An 18,126-nucleotide genomic window follows, 5' to 3' on the forward strand; every position below is an offset into this window, starting at 1 on the left:
GACAGACCTGGTTCTGGCCCAGCTGCTGGTTCTGAGGGGTGTGCGTGTGGCTCCCCTTTTCCTGCTGCTTGGCCTACAGCCACTGATTGCACTGGGAGCAGCCCAGGGCTCCCTTTGTGGTCCCACCCATGGGGGGCAGTTGAGGAAAGGGCAGCAGGTGCTCTTCCTTCTCGCCGTCATCGCAAGCCCCGTGGCTGAAGCAAAATCAGGGCTTCTGCAGGAAAGGGGCCCTGCCCTGCCCACCCCAAGCCTGGCCTGCCAGTGCATCTCTTGGGACTGCCGGCGCCTGGCATTTGGCCTCCCCTCCAAGTCCCGGTTGGCAGCAGAGGACGTTGTGGCCCGAGCGGAAGGGATGCTCTTCAGAGCTCGCTATGGGGGAAGAGCCGCAAAGGGACCCATGGATCTGCGAGGCAGTGCTGGAAAGCCCCGCCTCGCAGATCCATGGCACCAGAGGGTCCCATGCCACAGGCACCTGATATGTGGCAGGGCAAAGGGGCGTGTGGGCAGTCCCCTGGCTCGTTGGTCTAGGGGCATGATTCCTGCTTAGGGTGCAGGAGGTCCCGGGTTCAACTCCCGGACGAGCCCTGCTCTGCTCCCTGCTGAGGGAGCCGGGTTGCCCCTTTTGTCCCGCTCCAGAGGCAGGTGGGGCCGTTTCCCTTTTGAGGCTGGTGCATGGCCCAGAGCAGGGAGCTTTAGTCACCTGCTTGCCCCATCTCCCTGGCCCCCACGCCCATAGTGTTGTGCGACGGTGGCGGTGGAGGAGGCGAGGCGAGGCGGGCCGTGGGGGTGGTCAGAAATCAGTGCCTGGCGCTGCCCCGCCCCCCTTGGGCAGGGCCCCTGGGTCCCACTTGGGTCAGGTGACTACTTGTGCATGGGTGTGGCCAAAGAGCTGGGGGAGCCATCGTCAGGGAGGCATGTCCTTGAGCGAGGAGTCTTCTGGGCAGACTTTGGGGAGTGCAGGGGCAGTGGTGTGGAGATGTGGCAGGGGCTGCCCGTGCCAGGAGCTGGAACCCAGGTGGAGGAGAAAAGTGTGCACTCCGCTATGCAAGAGAGTGCCAGAGGAGCCAGAAGGAGTCCTCGTGGCCTGGCCTAGCTTGTTTGGTTGGGCCTGGGGCGGGGGCGGGTGGCAAGCGCGGCGAAGAGAGGGAGGCCGGGCTTTTGGGTGTGGCCTGGATAGCTCAGTTGGCAGAGCTTCAGACTTTTAATCTGAGGGTCCAGGGTTCAAGTCCCTGTTCAGGCACAGGTGGGGCCTTGTGCTAGGCTTGCCCCTTTGATGGTGTGAGAGAGAGACCTGGTTCTGGCCCAGCTGCTGGTTCTGAGGGGTGTGCTCTTGGCTCCCCTTTTCCTGCTGCTTGGCCTACAGCCACTGATTGCACTGGGAGCAGTCCAGGGCTCCCTTTGTGGTCCCACCCATGTGGGGCAGGAGAGGAAAGGGCAGCAGGTTCTCCTCCCTCTCGCCGTCATCGCAAGCCCTGTGGCTGAAGCAAAATCAGGGCTTCTGCAGGCAAGAGGCCCTGCCCCGCCCAGCCCAAGCCTGGCCTGCCAGTGCATCTCTTGGGGCTGCCGGCGCCTGGCATTTGGCGTCCCCTCCAAGTCCCGGTTGGCAGCAGAGGACGTAGTGGCCCGAGCGGAAGGGTTGCTCTTCAGAGCTCGCCATGGCGGAAGAGCAGCAGGGGAAGCTATGGATCTGCGAGGCCGGGCTGGGAAGTCCCGCGTCGCAGATCCATAGCACCAGAGGGTCCCATGCCACAGGCACCTGAGATGTGGCAGGGCAGAGGGGCGAGTGGGGAGGTCCCTGGCTTGTTAGTCTACCGGCATGATTCCTGCTTAGTGTGCAGGAGGTCCTGGGTGCAACTCCCTGACGAACCCTGCTCTGCGTCCTGCCGAGGGAGCCGGGTTGCCCCTTTTGTCCCGCTCCAGAGGCAGGTGGGGCCATTTCCCTTTTGAGGCTGGTGCATGGCCCAGAGCAGGGAGCTTTAGTCACCTGCTTGCCCCATCTCCCTGGCCCCCACGCCCATAGTGTTTTGGGACGGTGGCGGTGGAGGAGGCGAGGCGAGGAGAGGCGGGCCGTGGGGGTGGTCAGAAATCAGGGCCTGGTGCTGCCCCGCCCCTCTTGGGCAGGGCCCCTGGGTCCCACTTGGGTCAGGTGACTACTTGTGCATGGGTGTGGCCAAAGAGCTAGGGGAGCCATCGTCAGGGAGGCATGTCCTTGAGCGAGGAGTCTTCTGGGCAGGCTTTGGGGAGTGCAGGGGCAGTGGTGTGGACATGTGGCAGGGGCTGCCCGTGCCAGGAGCTGGAACCCAGCTGGAGGAGAAAAGTGTGCACTCCGCTATGCAAGAGAGTGCCAGAGGAGCCAGAAGGAGTCCTCGTGGCCTGGCCTAGCTTGTTTGGTTGGGCCTGGGGCGGGGGCGGGTGGCAAGCGCGGCGAAGAGAGGGAGGCCGGGCTTTTGGGTGTGGCCTGGATAGCTCAGTTGGCAGAGCTTCAGACTTTTAATCTGAGGGTCCAGGGTTCAAGTCCCTGTTCAGGCGCAGGTGGGGCCTTGTGCTAGGCTTGCCCCTTTGAAGGTGTGAGAGAGAGACCTGGTTCTGGCCCAGCTGCTGGTTCTGAGTGGTGTGCGTGTGGCTCCCCTTTTCCTGCTGCTTGGCCTACAGCCACTGATTGCACTGGGAGCAGCCCAGGGCTCCCTTTGTGGTCCCACCCATGGGGGGCAGTTGAGGAAAGGGCAGCAGGTGCTCTTCCTTCTCGCCGTCATCGCAAGCCCCGTGGCTGAAGCAAAATCAGGGCTTCTGCAGGAAAGGGGCCCTGCCCTGCCCACCCCAAGCCTGGCCTGCCAGTGCATCTCTTGGGACTACCGGCGCCTGGCATTTGGCCTCCCCTCCAAGTCCCGGTTGGCAGCAGAGGACGTTGTGGCCCGAGCGGAAGGGATGCTCTTCAGAGCTCGCTATGGGGGAAGAGCCGCAAAGGGACCCATGGATCTGCGAGGCAGTGCTGGAAAGTCCCGCCTCGCAGATCCATGGCACCAGAGGGTCCCATGCCACCGGCACCTGAAATGTGGAAGGGCAAAGGGGCCTGTGGGCAGTCCCCTGGCTCGTTGGTCTAGGGGCATGATTCCTGCTTAGGGTGCAGGAGGTCCCGGGTTCAACTCCCGGACGAGCCCTGCTCTGCTCCCTGCTGAGGGAGCCGGGTTGCCCCTTTTGTCCCGCTCCAGAGGCAGGTGGGGCCATTTCCCTTTTGAGGCTGGTGCATGGCCCAGAGCAGGGAGCTTTAGTCACCTGCTTGCCCCATCTCCCTGGCCCCCACGCCCATAGTGTTGTGGGACGGTGGCGGTGGAGGAGGCGAGGCGAGGCGGGCCGTGGGGGTGGTCAGAAATCAGTGCCTGGCGCTGCCCCGCCCCCCTTGGGCAGGGCCCCTGGGTCCCACCTTGGTCAGGTGACTACTTGTGCATGGGTGTGGCCAAAGAGCTGGGGGAGCCATCGTCTGGGAGGCATGTCCTTCAGCGAGGAGTCTTCTGGGCAGACTTTGGGGAGTGCAGGGGCAGTGGTGTGGACATGTGGCAGGGGCTGCCCGTGCCAGGAGCTGGAACCCAGCTGGAGGAGAAAAGTGTGCACTCCGCTATGCAAGAGAGTGCCAGAGGAGCCAGAAGGAGTCCTCGTGGCCTGGCCTAGCTTGTTTGGTTGGGCCTGGGGCGGGGGCGGGTGGCAAGCGCGGCGAAGAGAGGGAGGCCGGGCTTTTGGGTGTGGCCTGGATAGCTCAGTTGGCAGAGCTTCAGACTTTTAATCTGAGGGTCCAGGGTTCAAGTCCCTGTTCAGGCATAGATGGGGCCTTGTGCTAGGCTTGCCCCTTTGAAGGTGTGAGAGAGAGACCTGGTTCTGGCCCAGCTGCTGGTTCTGAGGGGTGTGCTCTTGGCTCCCCTTTTCCTAATGCTTGGCCTACAGCCACTGATTGCACTGGGAGCAGTCCAGGGCTCCCTTTGTGGTCCCACCCATGTGGGGCAGTTGAGGAAAGGGCAGCAGGTTCTCCTCCCTCTCGCCGTCATCGCAAGCCCTGTGGCTGAAGCAAAATCAGGGCTTCTGCAGGCAAGAGGCCCTGCCCCGCCCAGCCCAAGCCTGGCCTGCCAGTGCATCTCTTGGGGCTACCGGCGCCTGGCATTTGGCGTCCCCTCCAAGTCCCGGTTGGCAGCAGAGGACGTAGTGGCCCGAGCGGAAGGGTTGCTCTTCAGAGCTCGCCATGGCGGAAGAGCAGCAGGGGAAGCTATGGATCTGCCAGGCCGGGCTGGGAAGTCCCGCGTCGCAGATCCATGGCACCAGAGGGTCCCATGCCACAGGCACCTGAGATGTGGCAGGGCAGAGGGGCGAGTGGGGAGGTCCCTGGCTTGTTAGTCTACCGGCATGATTCCTGCTTAGTGTGCAGGAGGTCCTGGGTGCAACTCCCTGACGAACCCTGCTCTGCGTCCTGCCGAGGGAGCCGGGTTGCCCCTTTTGTCCCGCTCCAGAGGCAGGTGGGGCCATTTCCCTTTTGAGGCTGGTGCATGGCCCAGAGCAGGGAGCTTTAGTCACCTGCTTGCCCCATCTCCCTGGCCCCCACGCCCATAGTGTTTTGGGACGGTGGCGGTGGAGGAGGCGAGGCGAGGAGAGGCGGGCCGTGGGGGTGGTCAGATATCAGGGCCTGGTGCTGCCCGGCCCCTCTTGGGCAGGGCCCCTGGGTCCCACTTGGGTCAGGTGACTACTTGTGCATGGGTGTGGCCAAAGAGCTAGGGGAGCCATCGTCAGGGAGGCATGTCCTTGGGCGAGGAGTCTTCTGGGCAGGCTTTGGGGAGTGCAGGGGCAGTGGTGTGGACATGTGGCAGGGGCTGCCCGTGCCAGGAGCTGGAACCCAGCTGGAGGAGAAAAGTGTGCACTCCGCTATGCAAGAGAGTGCCAGAGGAGCCAGAAGGAGTCCTCGTGGCCTGGCCTAGATTGTTTGGTTGGGCCTGGGGCGGGGGCGGGTGGCAAGCACGGCGAAGAGAGGGAGAATGGACTTTTGGGTGTGGCCTGGATAGCTCAGTTGGCAGAACTTCAGACTTTTATTCTGAGGGTCCAGCGTTCAAGTCCCTGTTCAGGCGCAGGTGGGGCCTTGTGCTAGGCTTGCCCCTTTGAAGGTGTGAGAGAGAGACCTGGTTCTGGCCCAGCTGCTGGTTCTGAGGGGTGTGCGTGTGGCTCCCCTTTTCCTGCTGCTTGGCCTACAGCCACTGATTGCACTGGGAGCAGCCCAGGGCTCCCTTTGTGGTCCCACCCATGGGGGGCAGTTGAGGAAAGGGCAGCAGGTGCTCTTCCTTCTCGCCGTCATCGCAAGCCCCGTGGCTGAAGCAAAATCAGGGCTTCTGCAGGAAAGGGGCCCTGCCCTGCCCACCCCAAGCCTGGCCTGCCAGTGCATCTCTTGGGACTACCGGCGCCTGGCATTTGGCCTCCCCTCCAAGTCCCGGTTGGCAGCATTGGACGTTGTGGCCCGAGCGGAAGGGATGCTCTTCAGAGCTCGCTATGGGGGAAGAGCCGCAAAGGGACCCATGGATCTGCGAGGCAGTGCTGGAAAGCCCCGCCTCGCAGATCCATGGCACCAGAGGGTCCCATGCCACCGGCACCTGAAATGTGGCAGGGCAAAGGGGCGTGTGGGCAGTCCCCTGGCTCGTTGGTCTAGGGGCATGATTCCTGCTTAGGGTGCAGGAGGTCCTGGGTTCAACTCCCGGACGAGCCCTGCTCTGCTCCCTGCTGAGGGAGCCGCGTTGCCCCTTTTGTCCCGCTCCAGAGGCAGGTGGGGCCATTTCCCTTTTGAGGCTGGTGCATGGCCCAGAGCAGGGAGCTTTAGTCACCTGCTTGCCCCATCTCCCTGGCCCCCACGCCCATAGTGTTGTGGGACGGTGGCGGTGGAGGAGGCGAGGCGAGGCGGGCCGTGGGGGTGGTCAGAAATCAGTGCCTGGCGCTGCCCCGCCCCCCTTGGGCAGGGCCCCTGGGTCCCACTTGGGTCAGGTGACTACTTGTGCATGGGTGTGGCCAAAGAGCTGGGGGAGCCATCGTCTGGGAGGCATGTCCTTGAGCGAGGAGTCTTCTGGGCAGACTTTGGGGAGTGCAGGGGCAGTGGTGTGGACATGTGGCAGGGGCTGCCCGTGCCAGGAGCTGGAACCCAGCTGGAGGAGAAAAGTGTGCACTCCGCTATGCAAGAGAGTGCCAGAGGAGCCAGAAGGAGTCCTCGTGGCCTGGCCTAGCTTGTTTGGTTGGGCCTGGGGCGGGGGCGGGTGGCAAGCGCGGCGAAGAGAGGGAGGCCGGGCTTTTGGGTGTGGCCTGGATAGCTCAGTTGGCAGAGCTTCAGACTTTTAATCTGAGGGTCCAGGGTTCAAGTCCCTGTTCAGGCGCAGGTGGGGCCTTGTGCTAGGCTTGCCCCTTTGAAGGTGTGAGAGAGAGACCTGGTTCTGGCCCAGCTGCTGGTTCTGAGTGGTGTGCGTGTGGCTCCCCTTTTCCTGCTGCTTGGCCTACAGCCACTGATTGCACTGGGAGCAGCCCAGGGCTCCCTTTGTGGTCCCACCCATGGGGGGCAGTTGAGGAAAGGGCAGCAGGTGCTCTTCCTTCTCGCCGTCATCGCAAGCCCCGTGGCTGAAGCAAAATCAGGGCTTCTGCAGGAAAGGGGCCCTGCCCTGCCCACCCCAAGCCTGGCCTGCCAGTGCATCTCTTGGGACTACCGGCGCCTGGCATTTGGCCTCCCCTCCAAGTCCCGGTTGGCAGCAGAGGACGTTGTGGCCCGAGCGGAAGGGATGCTCTTCAGAGCTCGCTATGGGGGAAGAGCCGCAAAGGGACCCATGGATCTGCGAGGCAGTGCTGGAAAGTCCCGCCTCGCAGATCCATGGCACCAGAGGGTCCCATGCCACCGGCACCTGAAATGTGGAAGGGCAAAGGGGCCTGTGGGCAGTCCCCTGGCTCGTTGGTCTAGGGGCATGATTCCTGCTTAGGGTGCAGGAGGTCCCGGGTTCAACTCCCGGACGAGCCCTGCTCTGCTCCCTGCTGAGGGAGCCGGGTTGCCCCTTTTGTCCTGCTCCAGAGGCAGGTGGGGCCGTTTCCCTTTTGAGGCTGGTGCATGGCCCAGAGCAGGGAGCTTTAGTCACCTGCTTGCCCCATCTCCCTGGCCCCCACGCCCATAGTGTTGTGCGACGGTGGCGGTGGAGGAGGCGAGGCGAGGCGGGCCGTGGGGGTGGTCAGAAATCAGTGCCTGGCGCTGCCCCGCCCCCCTTGGGCAGGGCCCCTGGGTCCCACTTGGGTCAGGTGACTACTTGTGCATGGGTGTGGCCAAAGAGCTGGGGGAGCCATCGTCAGGGAGGCATGTCCTTGAGCGAGGAGTCTTCTGGGCAGACTTTGGGGAGTGCAGGGGCAGTGGTGTGGAGATGTGGCAGGGGCTGCCCGTGCCAGGAGCTGGAACCCAGGTGGAGGAGAAAAGTGTGCACTCCGCTATGCAAGAGAGTGCCAGAGGAGCCAGAAGGAGTCCTCGTGGCCTGGCCTAGCTTGTTTGGTTGGGCCTGGGGCGGGGGCGGGTGGCAAGCGCGGCGAAGAGAGGGAGGCCGGGCTTTTGGGTGTGGCCTGGATAGCTCAGTTGGCAGAGCTTCAGACTTTTAATCTGAGGGTCCAGGGTTCAAGTCCCTGTTCAGGCACAGGTGGGGCCTTGTGCTAGGCTTGCCCCTTTGATGGTGTGAGAGAGAGACCTGGTTCTGGCCCAGCTGCTGGTTCTGAGGGGTGTGCTCTTGGCTCCCCTTTTCCTGCTGCTTGGCCTACAGCCACTGATTGCACTGGGAGCAGTCCAGGGCTCCCTTTGTGGTCCCACCCATGTGGGGCAGGAGAGGAAAGGGCAGCAGGTTCTCCTCCCTCTCGCCGTCATCGCAAGCCCTGTGGCTGAAGCAAAATCAGGGCTTCTGCAGGCAAGAGGCCCTGCCCCGCCCAGCCCAAGCCTGGCCTGCCAGTGCATCTCTTGGGGCTGCCGGCGCCTGGCATTTGGCGTCCCCTCCAAGTCCCGGTTGGCAGCAGAGGACGTAGTGGCCCGAGCGGAAGGGTTGCTCTTCAGAGCTCGCCATGGCGGAAGAGCAGCAGGGGAAGCTATGGATCTGCGAGGCCGGGCTGGGAAGTCCCGCGTCGCAGATCCATAGCACCAGAGGGTCCCATGCCACAGGCACCTGAGATGTGGCAGGGCAGAGGGGCGAGTGGGGAGGTCCCTGGCTTGTTAGTCTACCGGCATGATTCCTGCTTAGTGTGCAGGAGGTCCTGGGTGCAACTCCCTGACGAACCCTGCTCTGCGTCCTGCCGAGGGAGCCGGGTTGCCCCTTTTGTCCCGCTCCAGAGGCAGGTGGGGCCATTTCCCTTTTGAGGCTGGTGCATGGCCCAGAGCAGGGAGCTTTAGTCACCTGCTTGCCCCATCTCCCTGGCCCCCACGCCCATAGTGTTTTGGGACGGTGGCGGTGGAGGAGGCGAGGCGAGGAGAGGCGGGCCGTGGGGGTGGTCAGAAATCAGGGCCTGGTGCTGCCCCGCCCCTCTTGGGCAGGGCCCCTGGGTCCCACTTGGGTCAGGTGACTACTTGTGCATGGGTGTGGCCAAAGAGCTAGGGGAGCCATCGTCAGGGAGGCATGTCCTTGAGCGAGGAGTCTTCTGGGCAGGCTTTGGGGAGTGCAGGGGCAGTGGTGTGGACATGTGGCAGGGGCTGCCCGTGCCAGGAGCTGGAACCCAGCTGGAGGAGAAAAGTGTGCACTCCGCTATGCAAGAGAGTGCCAGAGGAGCCAGAAGGAGTCCTCGTGGCCTGGCCTAGCTTGTTTGGTTGGGCCTGGGGCGGGGGCGGGTGGCAAGCGCGGCGAAGAGAGGGAGGCCGGGCTTTTGGGTGTGGCCTGGATAGCTCAGTTGGCAGAGCTTCAGACTTTTAATCTGAGGGTCCAGGGTTCAAGTCCCTGTTCAGGCGCAGGTGGGGCCTTGTGCTAGGCTTGCCCCTTTGAAGGTGTGAGAGAGAGACCTGGTTCTGGCCCAGCTGCTGGTTCTGAGTGGTGTGCGTGTGGCTCCCCTTTTCCTGCTGCTTGGCCTACAGCCACTGATTGCACTGGGAGCAGCCCAGGGCTCCCTTTGTGGTCCCACCCATGGGGGGCAGTTGAGGAAAGGGCAGCAGGTGCTCTTCCTTCTCGCCGTCATCGCAAGCCCCGTGGCTGAAGCAAAATCAGGGCTTCTGCAGGAAAGGGGCCCTGCCCTGCCCACCCCAAGCCTGGCCTGCCAGTGCATCTCTTGGGACTACCGGCGCCTGGCATTTGGCCTCCCCTCCAAGTCCCGGTTGGCAGCAGAGGACGTTGTGGCCCGAGCGGAAGGGATGCTCTTCAGAGCTCGCTATGGGGGAAGAGCCGCAAAGGGACCCATGGATCTGCGAGGCAGTGCTGGAAAGTCCCGCCTCGCAGATCCATGGCACCAGAGGGTCCCATGCCACCGGCACCTGAAATGTGGAAGGGCAAAGGGGCCTGTGGGCAGTCCCCTGGCTCGTTGGTCTAGGGGCATGATTCCTGCTTAGGGTGCAGGAGGTCCCGGGTTCAACTCCCGGACGAGCCCTGCTCTGCTCCCTGCTGAGGGAGCCGGGTTGCCCCTTTTGTCCCGCTCCAGAGGCAGGTGGGGCCATTTCCCTTTTGAGGCTGGTGCATGGCCCAGAGCAGGGAGCTTTAGTCACCTGCTTGCCCCATCTCCCTGGCCCCCACGCCCATAGTGTTGTGGGACGGTGGCGGTGGAGGAGGCGAGGCGAGGCGGGCCGTGGGGGTGGTCAGAAATCAGTGCCTGGCGCTGCCCCGCCCCCCTTGGGCAGGGCCCCTGGGTCCCACCTTGGTCAGGTGACTACTTGTGCATGGGTGTGGCCAAAGAGCTGGGGGAGCCATCGTCTGGGAGGCATGTCCTTCAGCGAGGAGTCTTCTGGGCAGACTTTGGGGAGTGCAGGGGCAGTGGTGTGGACATGTGGCAGGGGCTGCCCGTGCCAGGAGCTGGAACCCAGCTGGAGGAGAAAAGTGTGCACTCCGCTATGCAAGAGAGTGCCAGAGGAGCCAGAAGGAGTCCTCGTGGCCTGGCCTAGCTTGTTTGGTTGGGCCTGGGGCGGGGGCGGGTGGCAAGCGCGGCGAAGAGAGGGAGGCCGGGCTTTTGGGTGTGGCCTGGATAGCTCAGTTGGCAGAGCTTCAGACTTTTAATCTGAGGGTCCAGGGTTCAAGTCCCTGTTCAGGCATAGATGGGGCCTTGTGCTAGGCTTGCCCCTTTGAAGGTGTGAGAGAGAGACCTGGTTCTGGCCCAGCTGCTGGTTCTGAGGGGTGTGCTCTTGGCTCCCCTTTTCCTAATGCTTGGCCTACAGCCACTGATTGCACTGGGAGCAGTCCAGGGCTCCCTTTGTGGTCCCACCCATGTGGGGCAGTTGAGGAAAGGGCAGCAGGTTCTCCTCCCTCTCGCCGTCATCGCAAGCCCTGTGGCTGAAGCAAAATCAGGGCTTCTGCAGGCAAGAGGCCCTGCCCCGCCCAGCCCAAGCCTGGCCTGCCAGTGCATCTCTTGGGGCTACCGGCGCCTGGCATTTGGCGTCCCCTCCAAGTCCCGGTTGGCAGCAGAGGACGTAGTGGCCCGAGCGGAAGGGTTGCTCTTCAGAGCTCGCCATGGCGGAAGAGCAGCAGGGGAAGCTATGGATCTGCCAGGCCGGGCTGGGAAGTCCCGCGTCGCAGATCCATGGCACCAGAGGGTCCCATGCCACAGGCACCTGAGATGTGGCAGGGCAGAGGGGCGAGTGGGGAGGTCCCTGGCTTGTTAGTCTACCGGCATGATTCCTGCTTAGTGTGCAGGAGGTCCTGGGTGCAACTCCCTGACGAACCCTGCTCTGCGTCCTGCCGAGGGAGCCGGGTTGCCCCTTTTGTCCCGCTCCAGAGGCAGGTGGGGCCATTTCCCTTTTGAGGCTGGTGCATGGCCCAGAGCAGGGAGCTTTAGTCACCTGCTTGCCCCATCTCCCTGGCCCCCACGCCCATAGTGTTTTGGGACGGTGGCGGTGGAGGAGGCGAGGCGAGGAGAGGCGGGCCGTGGGGGTGGTCAGATATCAGGGCCTGGTGCTGCCCGGCCCCTCTTGGGCAGGGCCCCTGGGTCCCACTTGGGTCAGGTGACTACTTGTGCATGGGTGTGGCCAAAGAGCTAGGGGAGCCATCGTCAGGGAGGCATGTCCTTGGGCGAGGAGTCTTCTGGGCAGGCTTTGGGGAGTGCAGGGGCAGTGGTGTGGACATGTGGCAGGGGCTGCCCGTGCCAGGAGCTGGAACCCAGCTGGAGGAGAAAAGTGTGCACTCCGCTATGCAAGAGAGTGCCAGAGGAGCCAGAAGGAGTCCTCGTGGCCTGGCCTAGATTGTTTGGTTGGGCCTGGGGCGGGGGCGGGTGGCAAGCACGGCGAAGAGAGGGAGAATGGACTTTTGGGTGTGGCCTGGATAGCTCAGTTGGCAGAACTTCAGACTTTTATTCTGAGGGTCCAGCGTTCAAGTCCCTGTTCAGGCGCAGGTGGGGCCTTGTGCTAGGCTTGCCCCTTTGAAGGTGTGAGAGAGAGACCTGGTTCTGGCCCAGCTGCTGGTTCTGAGGGGTGTGCGTGTGGCTCCCCTTTTCCTGCTGCTTGGCCTACAGCCACTGATTGCACTGGGAGCAGCCCAGGGCTCCCTTTGTGGTCCCACCCATGGGGGGCAGTTGAGGAAAGGGCAGCAGGTGCTCTTCCTTCTCGCCGTCATCGCAAGCCCCGTGGCTGAAGCAAAATCAGGGCTTCTGCAGGAAAGGGGCCCTGCCCTGCCCACCCCAAGCCTGGCCTGCCAGTGCATCTCTTGGGACTACCGGCGCCTGGCATTTGGCCTCCCCTCCAAGTCCCGGTTGGCAGCATTGGACGTTGTGGCCCGAGCGGAAGGGATGCTCTTCAGAGCTCGCTATGGGGGAAGAGCCGCAAAGGGACCCATGGATCTGCGAGGCAGTGCTGGAAAGCCCCGCCTCGCAGATCCATGGCACCAGAGGGTCCCATGCCACCGGCACCTGAAATGTGGCAGGGCAAAGGGGCGTGTGGGCAGTCCCCTGGCTCGTTGGTCTAGGGGCATGATTCCTGCTTAGGGTGCAGGAGGTCCTGGGTTCAACTCCCGGACGAGCCCTGCTCTGCTCCCTGCTGAGGGAGCCGCGTTGCCCCTTTTGTCCCGCTCCAGAGGCAGGTGGGGCCATTTCCCTTTTGAGGCTGGTGCATGGCCCAGAGCAGGGAGCTTTAGTCACCTGCTTGCCCCATCTCCCTGGCCCCCACGCCCATAGTGTTGTGGGACGGTGGCGGTGGAGGAGGCGAGGCGAGGCGGGCCGTGGGGGTGGTCAGAAATCAGTGCCTGGCGCTGCCCCGCCCCCCTTGGGCAGGGCCCCTGGGTCCCACTTGGGTCAGGTGACTACTTGTGCATGGGTGTGGCCAAAGAGCTGGGGGAGCCATCGTCTGGGAGGCATGTCCTTGAGCGAGGAGTCTTCTGGGCAGACTTTGGGGAGTGCAGGGGCAGTGGTGTGGACATGTGGCAGGGGCTGCCCGTGCCAGGAGCTGGAACCCAGCTGGAGGAGAAAAGTGTGCACTCCGCTATGCAAGAGAGTGCCAGAGGAGCCAGAAGGAGTCCTCGTGGCCTGGCCTAGCTTGTTTGGTTGGGCCTGGGGCGGGGGCGGGTGGCAAGCGCGGCGAAGAGAGGGAGGCCGGGCTTTTGGGTGTGGCCTGGATAGCTCAGTTGGCAGAGCTTCAGACTTTTAATCTGAGGGTCCAGGGTTCAAGTCCCTGTTCAGGGCGCAGGTGGGGCCTTGTGCTAGGCTTGCCCCTTTGAAGGTGTGAGAGAGAGACCTGGTTCTGGCCCAGCTGCTGGTTCTGAGTGGTGTGCGTGTGGCTCCCCTTTTCCTGCTGCTTGGCCTACAGCCACTGATTGCACTGGGAGCAGCCCAGGGCTCCCTTTGTGGTCCCACCCATGGGGGGCAGTTGAGGAAAGGGCAGCAGGTGCTCTTCCTTCTCGCCGTCATCGCAAGCCCCGTGGCTGAAGCAAAATCAGGGCTTCTGCAGGAAAGGGGCCCTGCCCTGCCCACCCCAAGCCTGGCCTGCCAGTGCATCTCTTGGGACTACCGGCGCCTGGCATTTGGCCTCCCCTCCAAGTCCCGGTTGGCAGCAGAGGACGTTGTGGCCCGAGCGGAAGGGATGCTCTTCAGAGCTCGCTATGGGGGAAGAGCCGCAAAGGGACCCATGGATCTGCGAGGCAGTGCTGGAAAGTCCCGCCTCGCAGATCCATGGCACCAGAGGGTCCCATGCCACCGGCACCTGAAATGTGGAAGGGCAAAGGGGCCTGTGGGCAGTCCCCTGGCTCGTTGGTCTAGGGGCATGATTCCTGCTTAGGGTGCAGGAGGTCCCGGGTTCAACTCCCGGACGAGCCCTGCTCTGCTCCCTGCTGAGGGAGCCGGGTTGCCCCTTTTGTCCCGCTCCAGAGGCAGGTGGGGCCGTTTCCCTTTTGAGGCTGGTGCATGGCCCAGAGCAGGGAGCTTTAGTCACCTGCTTGCCCCATCTCCCTGGCCCCCACGCCCATAGTGTTGTGGGACGGTGGCGGTGGAGGAGGCGAGGCGAGGCGGGCCGTGGGGGTGGTCAGAAATCAGTGCCTGGCGCTGCCCCGCCCCCCTTGGGCAGGGCCCCTGGGTCCCACTTTGGTCAGGTGACTACTTGTGCATGGGTGTGGCCAAAGAGCTGGGGGAGCCATCGTCTGGGAGGCATGTCCTTCAGCGAGGAGTCTTCTGGGCAGACTTTGGGGAGTGCAGGGGCAGTGGTGTGGACATGTGGCAGGGGCTGCCCGTGCCAGGAGCTGGAACCCAGCTGGAGGAGAAAAGTGTGCACTCCGCTATGCAAGAGAGTGCCAGAGGAGCCAGAAGGAGTCCTCGTGGCCTGGCCTAGCTTGTTTGGTTGGGCCTGGGGCGGGGGCGGGTGGCAAGCGCGGCGAAGAGAGGGAGGCCGGGCTTTTGGGTGTGGCCTGGATAGCTCAGTTGGCAGAGCTTCAGACTTTTAATCTGAGGGTCCAGGGTTCAAGTCCCTGTTCAGGCGCAGGTGGGGCCTTGTGCTAGGCTTGCCCCTTTGAAGGTGTGAGAGAGAGACCTGGTTCTGGCCCAGCTGCTGGTTCTGAGGGGTGTGCTCTTGGCTCCCCTTTTCCTAATGCTTGGCCTACAGCCACTGATTGCACTGGGAGCAGTCCAGGGCTCCCTTTGTGGTCCCACCCATGTGGGGCAGTTGAGGAAAGGGCAGCAGGTTCTCCTCCCTCTCGCCGTCATCGCAAGCCCTGTGGCTGAAGCAAAATCAGGGCTTCTGCAGGCAAGAGGCCCTGCCCCGCCCAGCCCAAGCCTGGCCTGCCAGTGCATCTCTTGGGGCTACCGGCGCCTGGCATTTGGCGTCCCCTCCAAGTCCCGGTTGGCAGCAGAGGACGTAGTGGCCCGAGCGGAAGGGTTGCTCTTCAGAGCTCGCCATGGCGGAAGAGCAGCAGGGGAAGCTATGGATCTGCCAGGCCGGGCTGGGAAGTCCCGCGTCGCAGATCCATGGCACCAGAGGGTCCCATGCCACAGGCACCTGAGATGTGGCAGGGCAGAGGGGCGAGTGGGGAGGTCCCTGGCTTGTTAGTCTACCGGCATGATTCCTGCTTAGTGTGCAGGAGGTCCTGGGTGCAACTCCCTGACGAACCCTGCTCTGCGTCCTGCCGAGGGAGCCGGGTTGCCCCTTTTGTCCCGCTCCAGAGGCAGGTGGGGCCATTTCCCTTTTGAGGCTGGTGCATGGCCCAGAGCAGGGAGCTTTAGTCACCTGCTTGCCCCATCTCCCTGGCCCCCACGCCCATAGTGTTTTGGGACGGTGGCGGTGGAGGAGGCGAGGCGAGGAGAGGCGGGCCGTGGGGGTGGTCAGATATCAGGGCCTGGTGCTGCCCGGCCCCTCTTGGGCAGGGCCCCTGGGTCCCACTTGGGTCAGGTGACTACTTGTGCATGGGTGTGGCCAAAGAGCTAGGGGAGCCATCGTCAGGGAGGCATGTCCTTGGCCGAGGAGTCTTCTGGGCAGGCTTTGGGGAGTGCAGGGGCAGTGGTGTGGACATGTGGCAGGGGCTGCCCGTGCCAGGAGCTGGAACCCAGCTGGAGGAGAAAAGTGTGCACTCCGCTATGCAAGAGAGTGCCAGAGGAGCCAGAAGGAGTCCTCGTGGCCTGGCCTAGATTGTTTGGTTGGGCCTGGGGCGGGGGCGGGTGGCAAGCACGGCGAAGAGAGGGAGAATGGACTTTTGGGTGTGGCCTGGATAGCTCAGTTGGCAGAACTTCAGACTTTTATTCTGAGGGTCCAGCGTTCAAGTCCCTGTTCAGGCGCAGGTGGGGCCTTGTGCTAGGCTTGCCCCTTTGAAGGTGTGAGAGAGAGACCTGGTTCTGGCCCAGCTGCTGGTTCTGAGGGGTGTGCGTGTGGCTCCCCTTTTCCTGCTGCTTGGCCTACAGCCACTGATTGCACTGGGAGCAGCCCAGGGCTCCCTTTGTGGTCCCACCCATGGGGGGCAGTTGAGGAAAGGGCAGCAGGTGCTCTTCCTTCTCGCCGTCATCGCAAGCCCCGTGGCTGAAGCAAAATCAGGGCTTCTGCAGGAAAGGGGCCCTGCCCTGCCCACCCCAAGCCTGGCCTGCCAGTGCATCTCTTGGGACTACCGGCGCCTGGCATTTGGCCTCCCCTCCAAGTCCCGGTTGGCAGCATTGGACGTTGTGGCCCGAGCGGAAGGGATGCTCTTCAGAGCTCGCTATGGGGGAAGAGCCGCAAAGGGACCCATGGATCTGCGAGGCAGTGCTGGAAAGCCCCGCCTCGCAGATCCATGGCACCAGAGGGTCCCATGCCACCGGCACCTGAAATGTGGCAGGGCAAAGGGGCGTGTGGGCAGTCCCCTGGCTCGTTGGTCTAGGGGCATGATTCCTGCTTAGGGTGCAGGAGGTCCTGGGTTCAACTCCCGGACGAGCCCTGCTCTGCTCCCTGCTGAGGGAGCCGCGTTGCCCCTTTTGTCCCGCTCCAGAGGCAGGTGGGGCCATTTCCCTTTTGAGGCTGGTGCATGGCCCAGAGCAGGGAGCTTTAGTCACCTGCTTGCCCCATCTCCCTGGCCCCCACGCCCATAGTGTTGTGGGACGGTGGCGGTGGAGGAGGCGAGGCGAGGCGGGCCGTGGGGGTGGTCAGAAATCAGTGCCTGGCGCTGCCCCGCCCCCCTTGGGCAGGGCCCCTGGGTGCCACTTGGTTCAGGTGACTACTTGTGCATGGGTGTGGGCAAAGAGCTGGGGGAGCCATCGTCAGGGAGGCATGTCCTTGAGCGAGGAGTCTTCTGGGCAGACTTTGGGGAGTGCAGGGGCAGTGGTGTGGACATGTGGCAGGGGCTGCCCGTGCCAGGAGCTGGAACCCAGCTGGAGGAGATAAGTGTGCACTCCGCTATGCAAGAGAGTGCCAGAGGAGCCAGAAGGAGTCCTCGTGGCCTGGCCTAGCTTGTTTGGTTGGGCCTGGGGCGGGGGCGGGGGCGGGTGGCAAGCGCGGCGAAGAGAGGGAGGCCGGGCTTTTGGGTGTGGCCTGGATAGCTCAGTTGGCAGAGCTTCAGACTTTTAATCTGAGGGTCCAGGGTTCAAGTCCCTGTTCAGGCGCAGGTGGGGCCTTGTGCTAGGCTTGCCCCTTTGATGGTGTGAGAGAGAGACCTGGTTCTGGCCCAGCTGCTGGTTCTGAGGGGTGTGCGCTTGGCTCCCCTTTCCCTGCTGCTTGGCCTACAGCCACTGATTGCACTGGGAGCAGCCCAGGGCTCCCTTTGTGGTCCCACCCATGGGGGGCAGTTGAGGAAAGGGCAGCAGATGCTCTTCCTTCTCGCCGTCATCGCAAGCCCCGTGGCTGATGCAAAATCAGGGCTTCTGCAGGAAAGGGGCCCTGCCCTGCCCACCCAAAGCCTGGCCTGCCAGTGCATCTCTTGGGACTACCGGCGCCTGGCATTTGGCCTCCCCTCCAAGTCCCGGTTGGCAGCAGAGGACGTTGTGGCCTGAGCGGAAGGGATGCTCTTCAGAGCTCGCTATGGGGGAAGAGCCGTAAAGGGACCCATGGATCTCCGAGGCAGTGCTGGAAAGCCCCGCCTCGCAGATCCATGGCACCAGAGGGTCCCATGCCACAGGCACCTGAAATGTGGTAGGGCAAAGGGGCGTGTGGGCAGTCCCCTGGCTCGTTGGTCTAGGGGCATGATTCCTGCTTAGGGTGCAGGAGGTCCCGGGTTCAACTCCCGGACGAGCCCTGCTCTGCTCCCTGTTGAGGGAGCCGCTTTGCCCCTTTTGTCCTGCTCCAGAGGCAGGTGGGGCCATTTCCCTTTTGAGGCTGGTGCATGGCCCAGAGCAGGGAGCTTTAGTCACCTGCTTGCCCCATCTCCCTGGCCCCCACGCCCATAGTGTTGTGGGACGGTGGCGGTGGAGGAGGCGAGGCGAGGCGGGCCGTGGGGGTGGTCAGAAATCAGTGCCTGGCGCTGCCCCGCCCCCCTTGGGCAGGGCCCCTGGGTGCCACTTGGTTCAGGTGACTACTTGTGCATGGGTGTGGCCAAAGAGCTGGGGGATCCATCGTCAGGGAGGCATGTCCTTGAGCGAGGAGTCTTCTGGGCAGACTTTGGGGAGTGCAGGGGCAGTGGTGTGGACATGTGGCAGGGGCTGCCCGTGCCAGGAGCTGGAACCCAGCTGGAGGAGATAAGTGTGCACTCCGCTATGCAAGAGAGTGCCAGAGGAGCCAGAAGGAGTCCTCGTGGCCTGGCCTAGCTTGTTTGGTTGGGCCTGGGGCGGGGGCGGGGGCGGGTGGCAAGCGCGGCGAAGAGAGGGAGGCCGGGGGTTTGGGTGTGGCCTGGATAGCTCAGTTGGCAGAGCTTCAGACTTTTAATCTGAGGGTCCAGGGTTCAAGTCCCTGTTCAGGCGTAGGTGGGGCCTTGTGCTAGGCTTGCCCCTTTGATGGTGTGAGAGAGAGACCTGGTTCTGGCCCAGCTGCTAGTTCTGAGGGGTGTGCGCTTGGCTCCCCTTTTCCTGCTGCTTGGCCTACAGCCACTGATTGCACTGGGAGCAGTCCAGGGCTCC

The 18,126-nt window shown here is 63.5% G+C and overlaps 23 non-coding genes across 23 annotated transcripts; all 23 read left to right on the forward strand.

Annotated features, from left to right (window-relative positions):
* Positions 1-513: 513 nt before the first annotated feature.
* TRNAP-AGG (transfer RNA proline (anticodon AGG)) lies at positions 514-585 on the forward strand. Its single transcript has one exon. It is a non-coding gene; the product is annotated as a tRNA-Pro (tRNA).
* Positions 586-1,167: 582 nt separating this feature from the next.
* TRNAK-UUU (transfer RNA lysine (anticodon UUU)) lies at positions 1,168-1,240 on the forward strand. The gene has a single exon. It is a non-coding gene; the product is annotated as a tRNA-Lys (tRNA).
* Positions 1,241-2,456: 1,216 nt separating this feature from the next.
* Positions 2,457-2,529, forward strand: TRNAK-UUU (transfer RNA lysine (anticodon UUU)). The gene has a single exon. It is a non-coding gene; the product is annotated as a tRNA-Lys (tRNA).
* A 557-nt stretch (positions 2,530-3,086) lies between these two features.
* TRNAP-AGG (transfer RNA proline (anticodon AGG)) lies at positions 3,087-3,158 on the forward strand. The gene has a single exon. It is a non-coding gene; the product is annotated as a tRNA-Pro (tRNA).
* Positions 3,159-3,740: 582 nt separating this feature from the next.
* Positions 3,741-3,813, forward strand: TRNAK-UUU (transfer RNA lysine (anticodon UUU)). The gene has a single exon. It is a non-coding gene; the product is annotated as a tRNA-Lys (tRNA).
* Positions 3,814-5,029: 1,216 nt separating this feature from the next.
* TRNAK-UUU (transfer RNA lysine (anticodon UUU)) lies at positions 5,030-5,102 on the forward strand. The gene has a single exon. It is a non-coding gene; the product is annotated as a tRNA-Lys (tRNA).
* Positions 5,103-5,659: 557 nt separating this feature from the next.
* TRNAP-AGG (transfer RNA proline (anticodon AGG)) lies at positions 5,660-5,731 on the forward strand. Its single transcript has one exon. It is a non-coding gene; the product is annotated as a tRNA-Pro (tRNA).
* Positions 5,732-6,313: 582 nt separating this feature from the next.
* TRNAK-UUU (transfer RNA lysine (anticodon UUU)) lies at positions 6,314-6,386 on the forward strand. The gene has a single exon. It is a non-coding gene; the product is annotated as a tRNA-Lys (tRNA).
* A 557-nt stretch (positions 6,387-6,943) lies between these two features.
* TRNAP-AGG (transfer RNA proline (anticodon AGG)) lies at positions 6,944-7,015 on the forward strand. The gene has a single exon. It is a non-coding gene; the product is annotated as a tRNA-Pro (tRNA).
* A 582-nt stretch (positions 7,016-7,597) lies between these two features.
* TRNAK-UUU (transfer RNA lysine (anticodon UUU)) lies at positions 7,598-7,670 on the forward strand. The gene has a single exon. It is a non-coding gene; the product is annotated as a tRNA-Lys (tRNA).
* Positions 7,671-8,886: 1,216 nt separating this feature from the next.
* Positions 8,887-8,959, forward strand: TRNAK-UUU (transfer RNA lysine (anticodon UUU)). Its single transcript has one exon. It is a non-coding gene; the product is annotated as a tRNA-Lys (tRNA).
* Positions 8,960-9,516: 557 nt separating this feature from the next.
* On the forward strand, positions 9,517-9,588 carry TRNAP-AGG (transfer RNA proline (anticodon AGG)). The gene has a single exon. It is a non-coding gene; the product is annotated as a tRNA-Pro (tRNA).
* Positions 9,589-10,170: 582 nt separating this feature from the next.
* On the forward strand, positions 10,171-10,243 carry TRNAK-UUU (transfer RNA lysine (anticodon UUU)). Its single transcript has one exon. It is a non-coding gene; the product is annotated as a tRNA-Lys (tRNA).
* A 1,216-nt stretch (positions 10,244-11,459) lies between these two features.
* TRNAK-UUU (transfer RNA lysine (anticodon UUU)) lies at positions 11,460-11,532 on the forward strand. Its single transcript has one exon. It is a non-coding gene; the product is annotated as a tRNA-Lys (tRNA).
* Positions 11,533-12,089: 557 nt separating this feature from the next.
* TRNAP-AGG (transfer RNA proline (anticodon AGG)) lies at positions 12,090-12,161 on the forward strand. The gene has a single exon. It is a non-coding gene; the product is annotated as a tRNA-Pro (tRNA).
* Positions 12,162-12,743: 582 nt separating this feature from the next.
* On the forward strand, positions 12,744-12,817 carry TRNAK-UUU (transfer RNA lysine (anticodon UUU)). Its single transcript has one exon. It is a non-coding gene; the product is annotated as a tRNA-Lys (tRNA).
* Positions 12,818-13,374: 557 nt separating this feature from the next.
* Positions 13,375-13,446, forward strand: TRNAP-AGG (transfer RNA proline (anticodon AGG)). Its single transcript has one exon. It is a non-coding gene; the product is annotated as a tRNA-Pro (tRNA).
* Positions 13,447-14,028: 582 nt separating this feature from the next.
* On the forward strand, positions 14,029-14,101 carry TRNAK-UUU (transfer RNA lysine (anticodon UUU)). Its single transcript has one exon. It is a non-coding gene; the product is annotated as a tRNA-Lys (tRNA).
* Positions 14,102-15,317: 1,216 nt separating this feature from the next.
* On the forward strand, positions 15,318-15,390 carry TRNAK-UUU (transfer RNA lysine (anticodon UUU)). Its single transcript has one exon. It is a non-coding gene; the product is annotated as a tRNA-Lys (tRNA).
* A 557-nt stretch (positions 15,391-15,947) lies between these two features.
* On the forward strand, positions 15,948-16,019 carry TRNAP-AGG (transfer RNA proline (anticodon AGG)). Its single transcript has one exon. It is a non-coding gene; the product is annotated as a tRNA-Pro (tRNA).
* Positions 16,020-16,607: 588 nt separating this feature from the next.
* Positions 16,608-16,680, forward strand: TRNAK-UUU (transfer RNA lysine (anticodon UUU)). Its single transcript has one exon. It is a non-coding gene; the product is annotated as a tRNA-Lys (tRNA).
* Positions 16,681-17,237: 557 nt separating this feature from the next.
* On the forward strand, positions 17,238-17,309 carry TRNAP-AGG (transfer RNA proline (anticodon AGG)). Its single transcript has one exon. It is a non-coding gene; the product is annotated as a tRNA-Pro (tRNA).
* A 588-nt stretch (positions 17,310-17,897) lies between these two features.
* TRNAK-UUU (transfer RNA lysine (anticodon UUU)) lies at positions 17,898-17,970 on the forward strand. Its single transcript has one exon. It is a non-coding gene; the product is annotated as a tRNA-Lys (tRNA).
* The last annotated feature ends 156 nt before the right edge of the window (positions 17,971-18,126 follow it).

This window comes from Alligator mississippiensis, chromosome 1 (genome assembly GCF_030867095.1).
Source record: "Alligator mississippiensis isolate rAllMis1 chromosome 1, rAllMis1, whole genome shotgun sequence".
NCBI lineage: Eukaryota > Metazoa > Chordata > Crocodylia > Alligatoridae > Alligator > Alligator mississippiensis.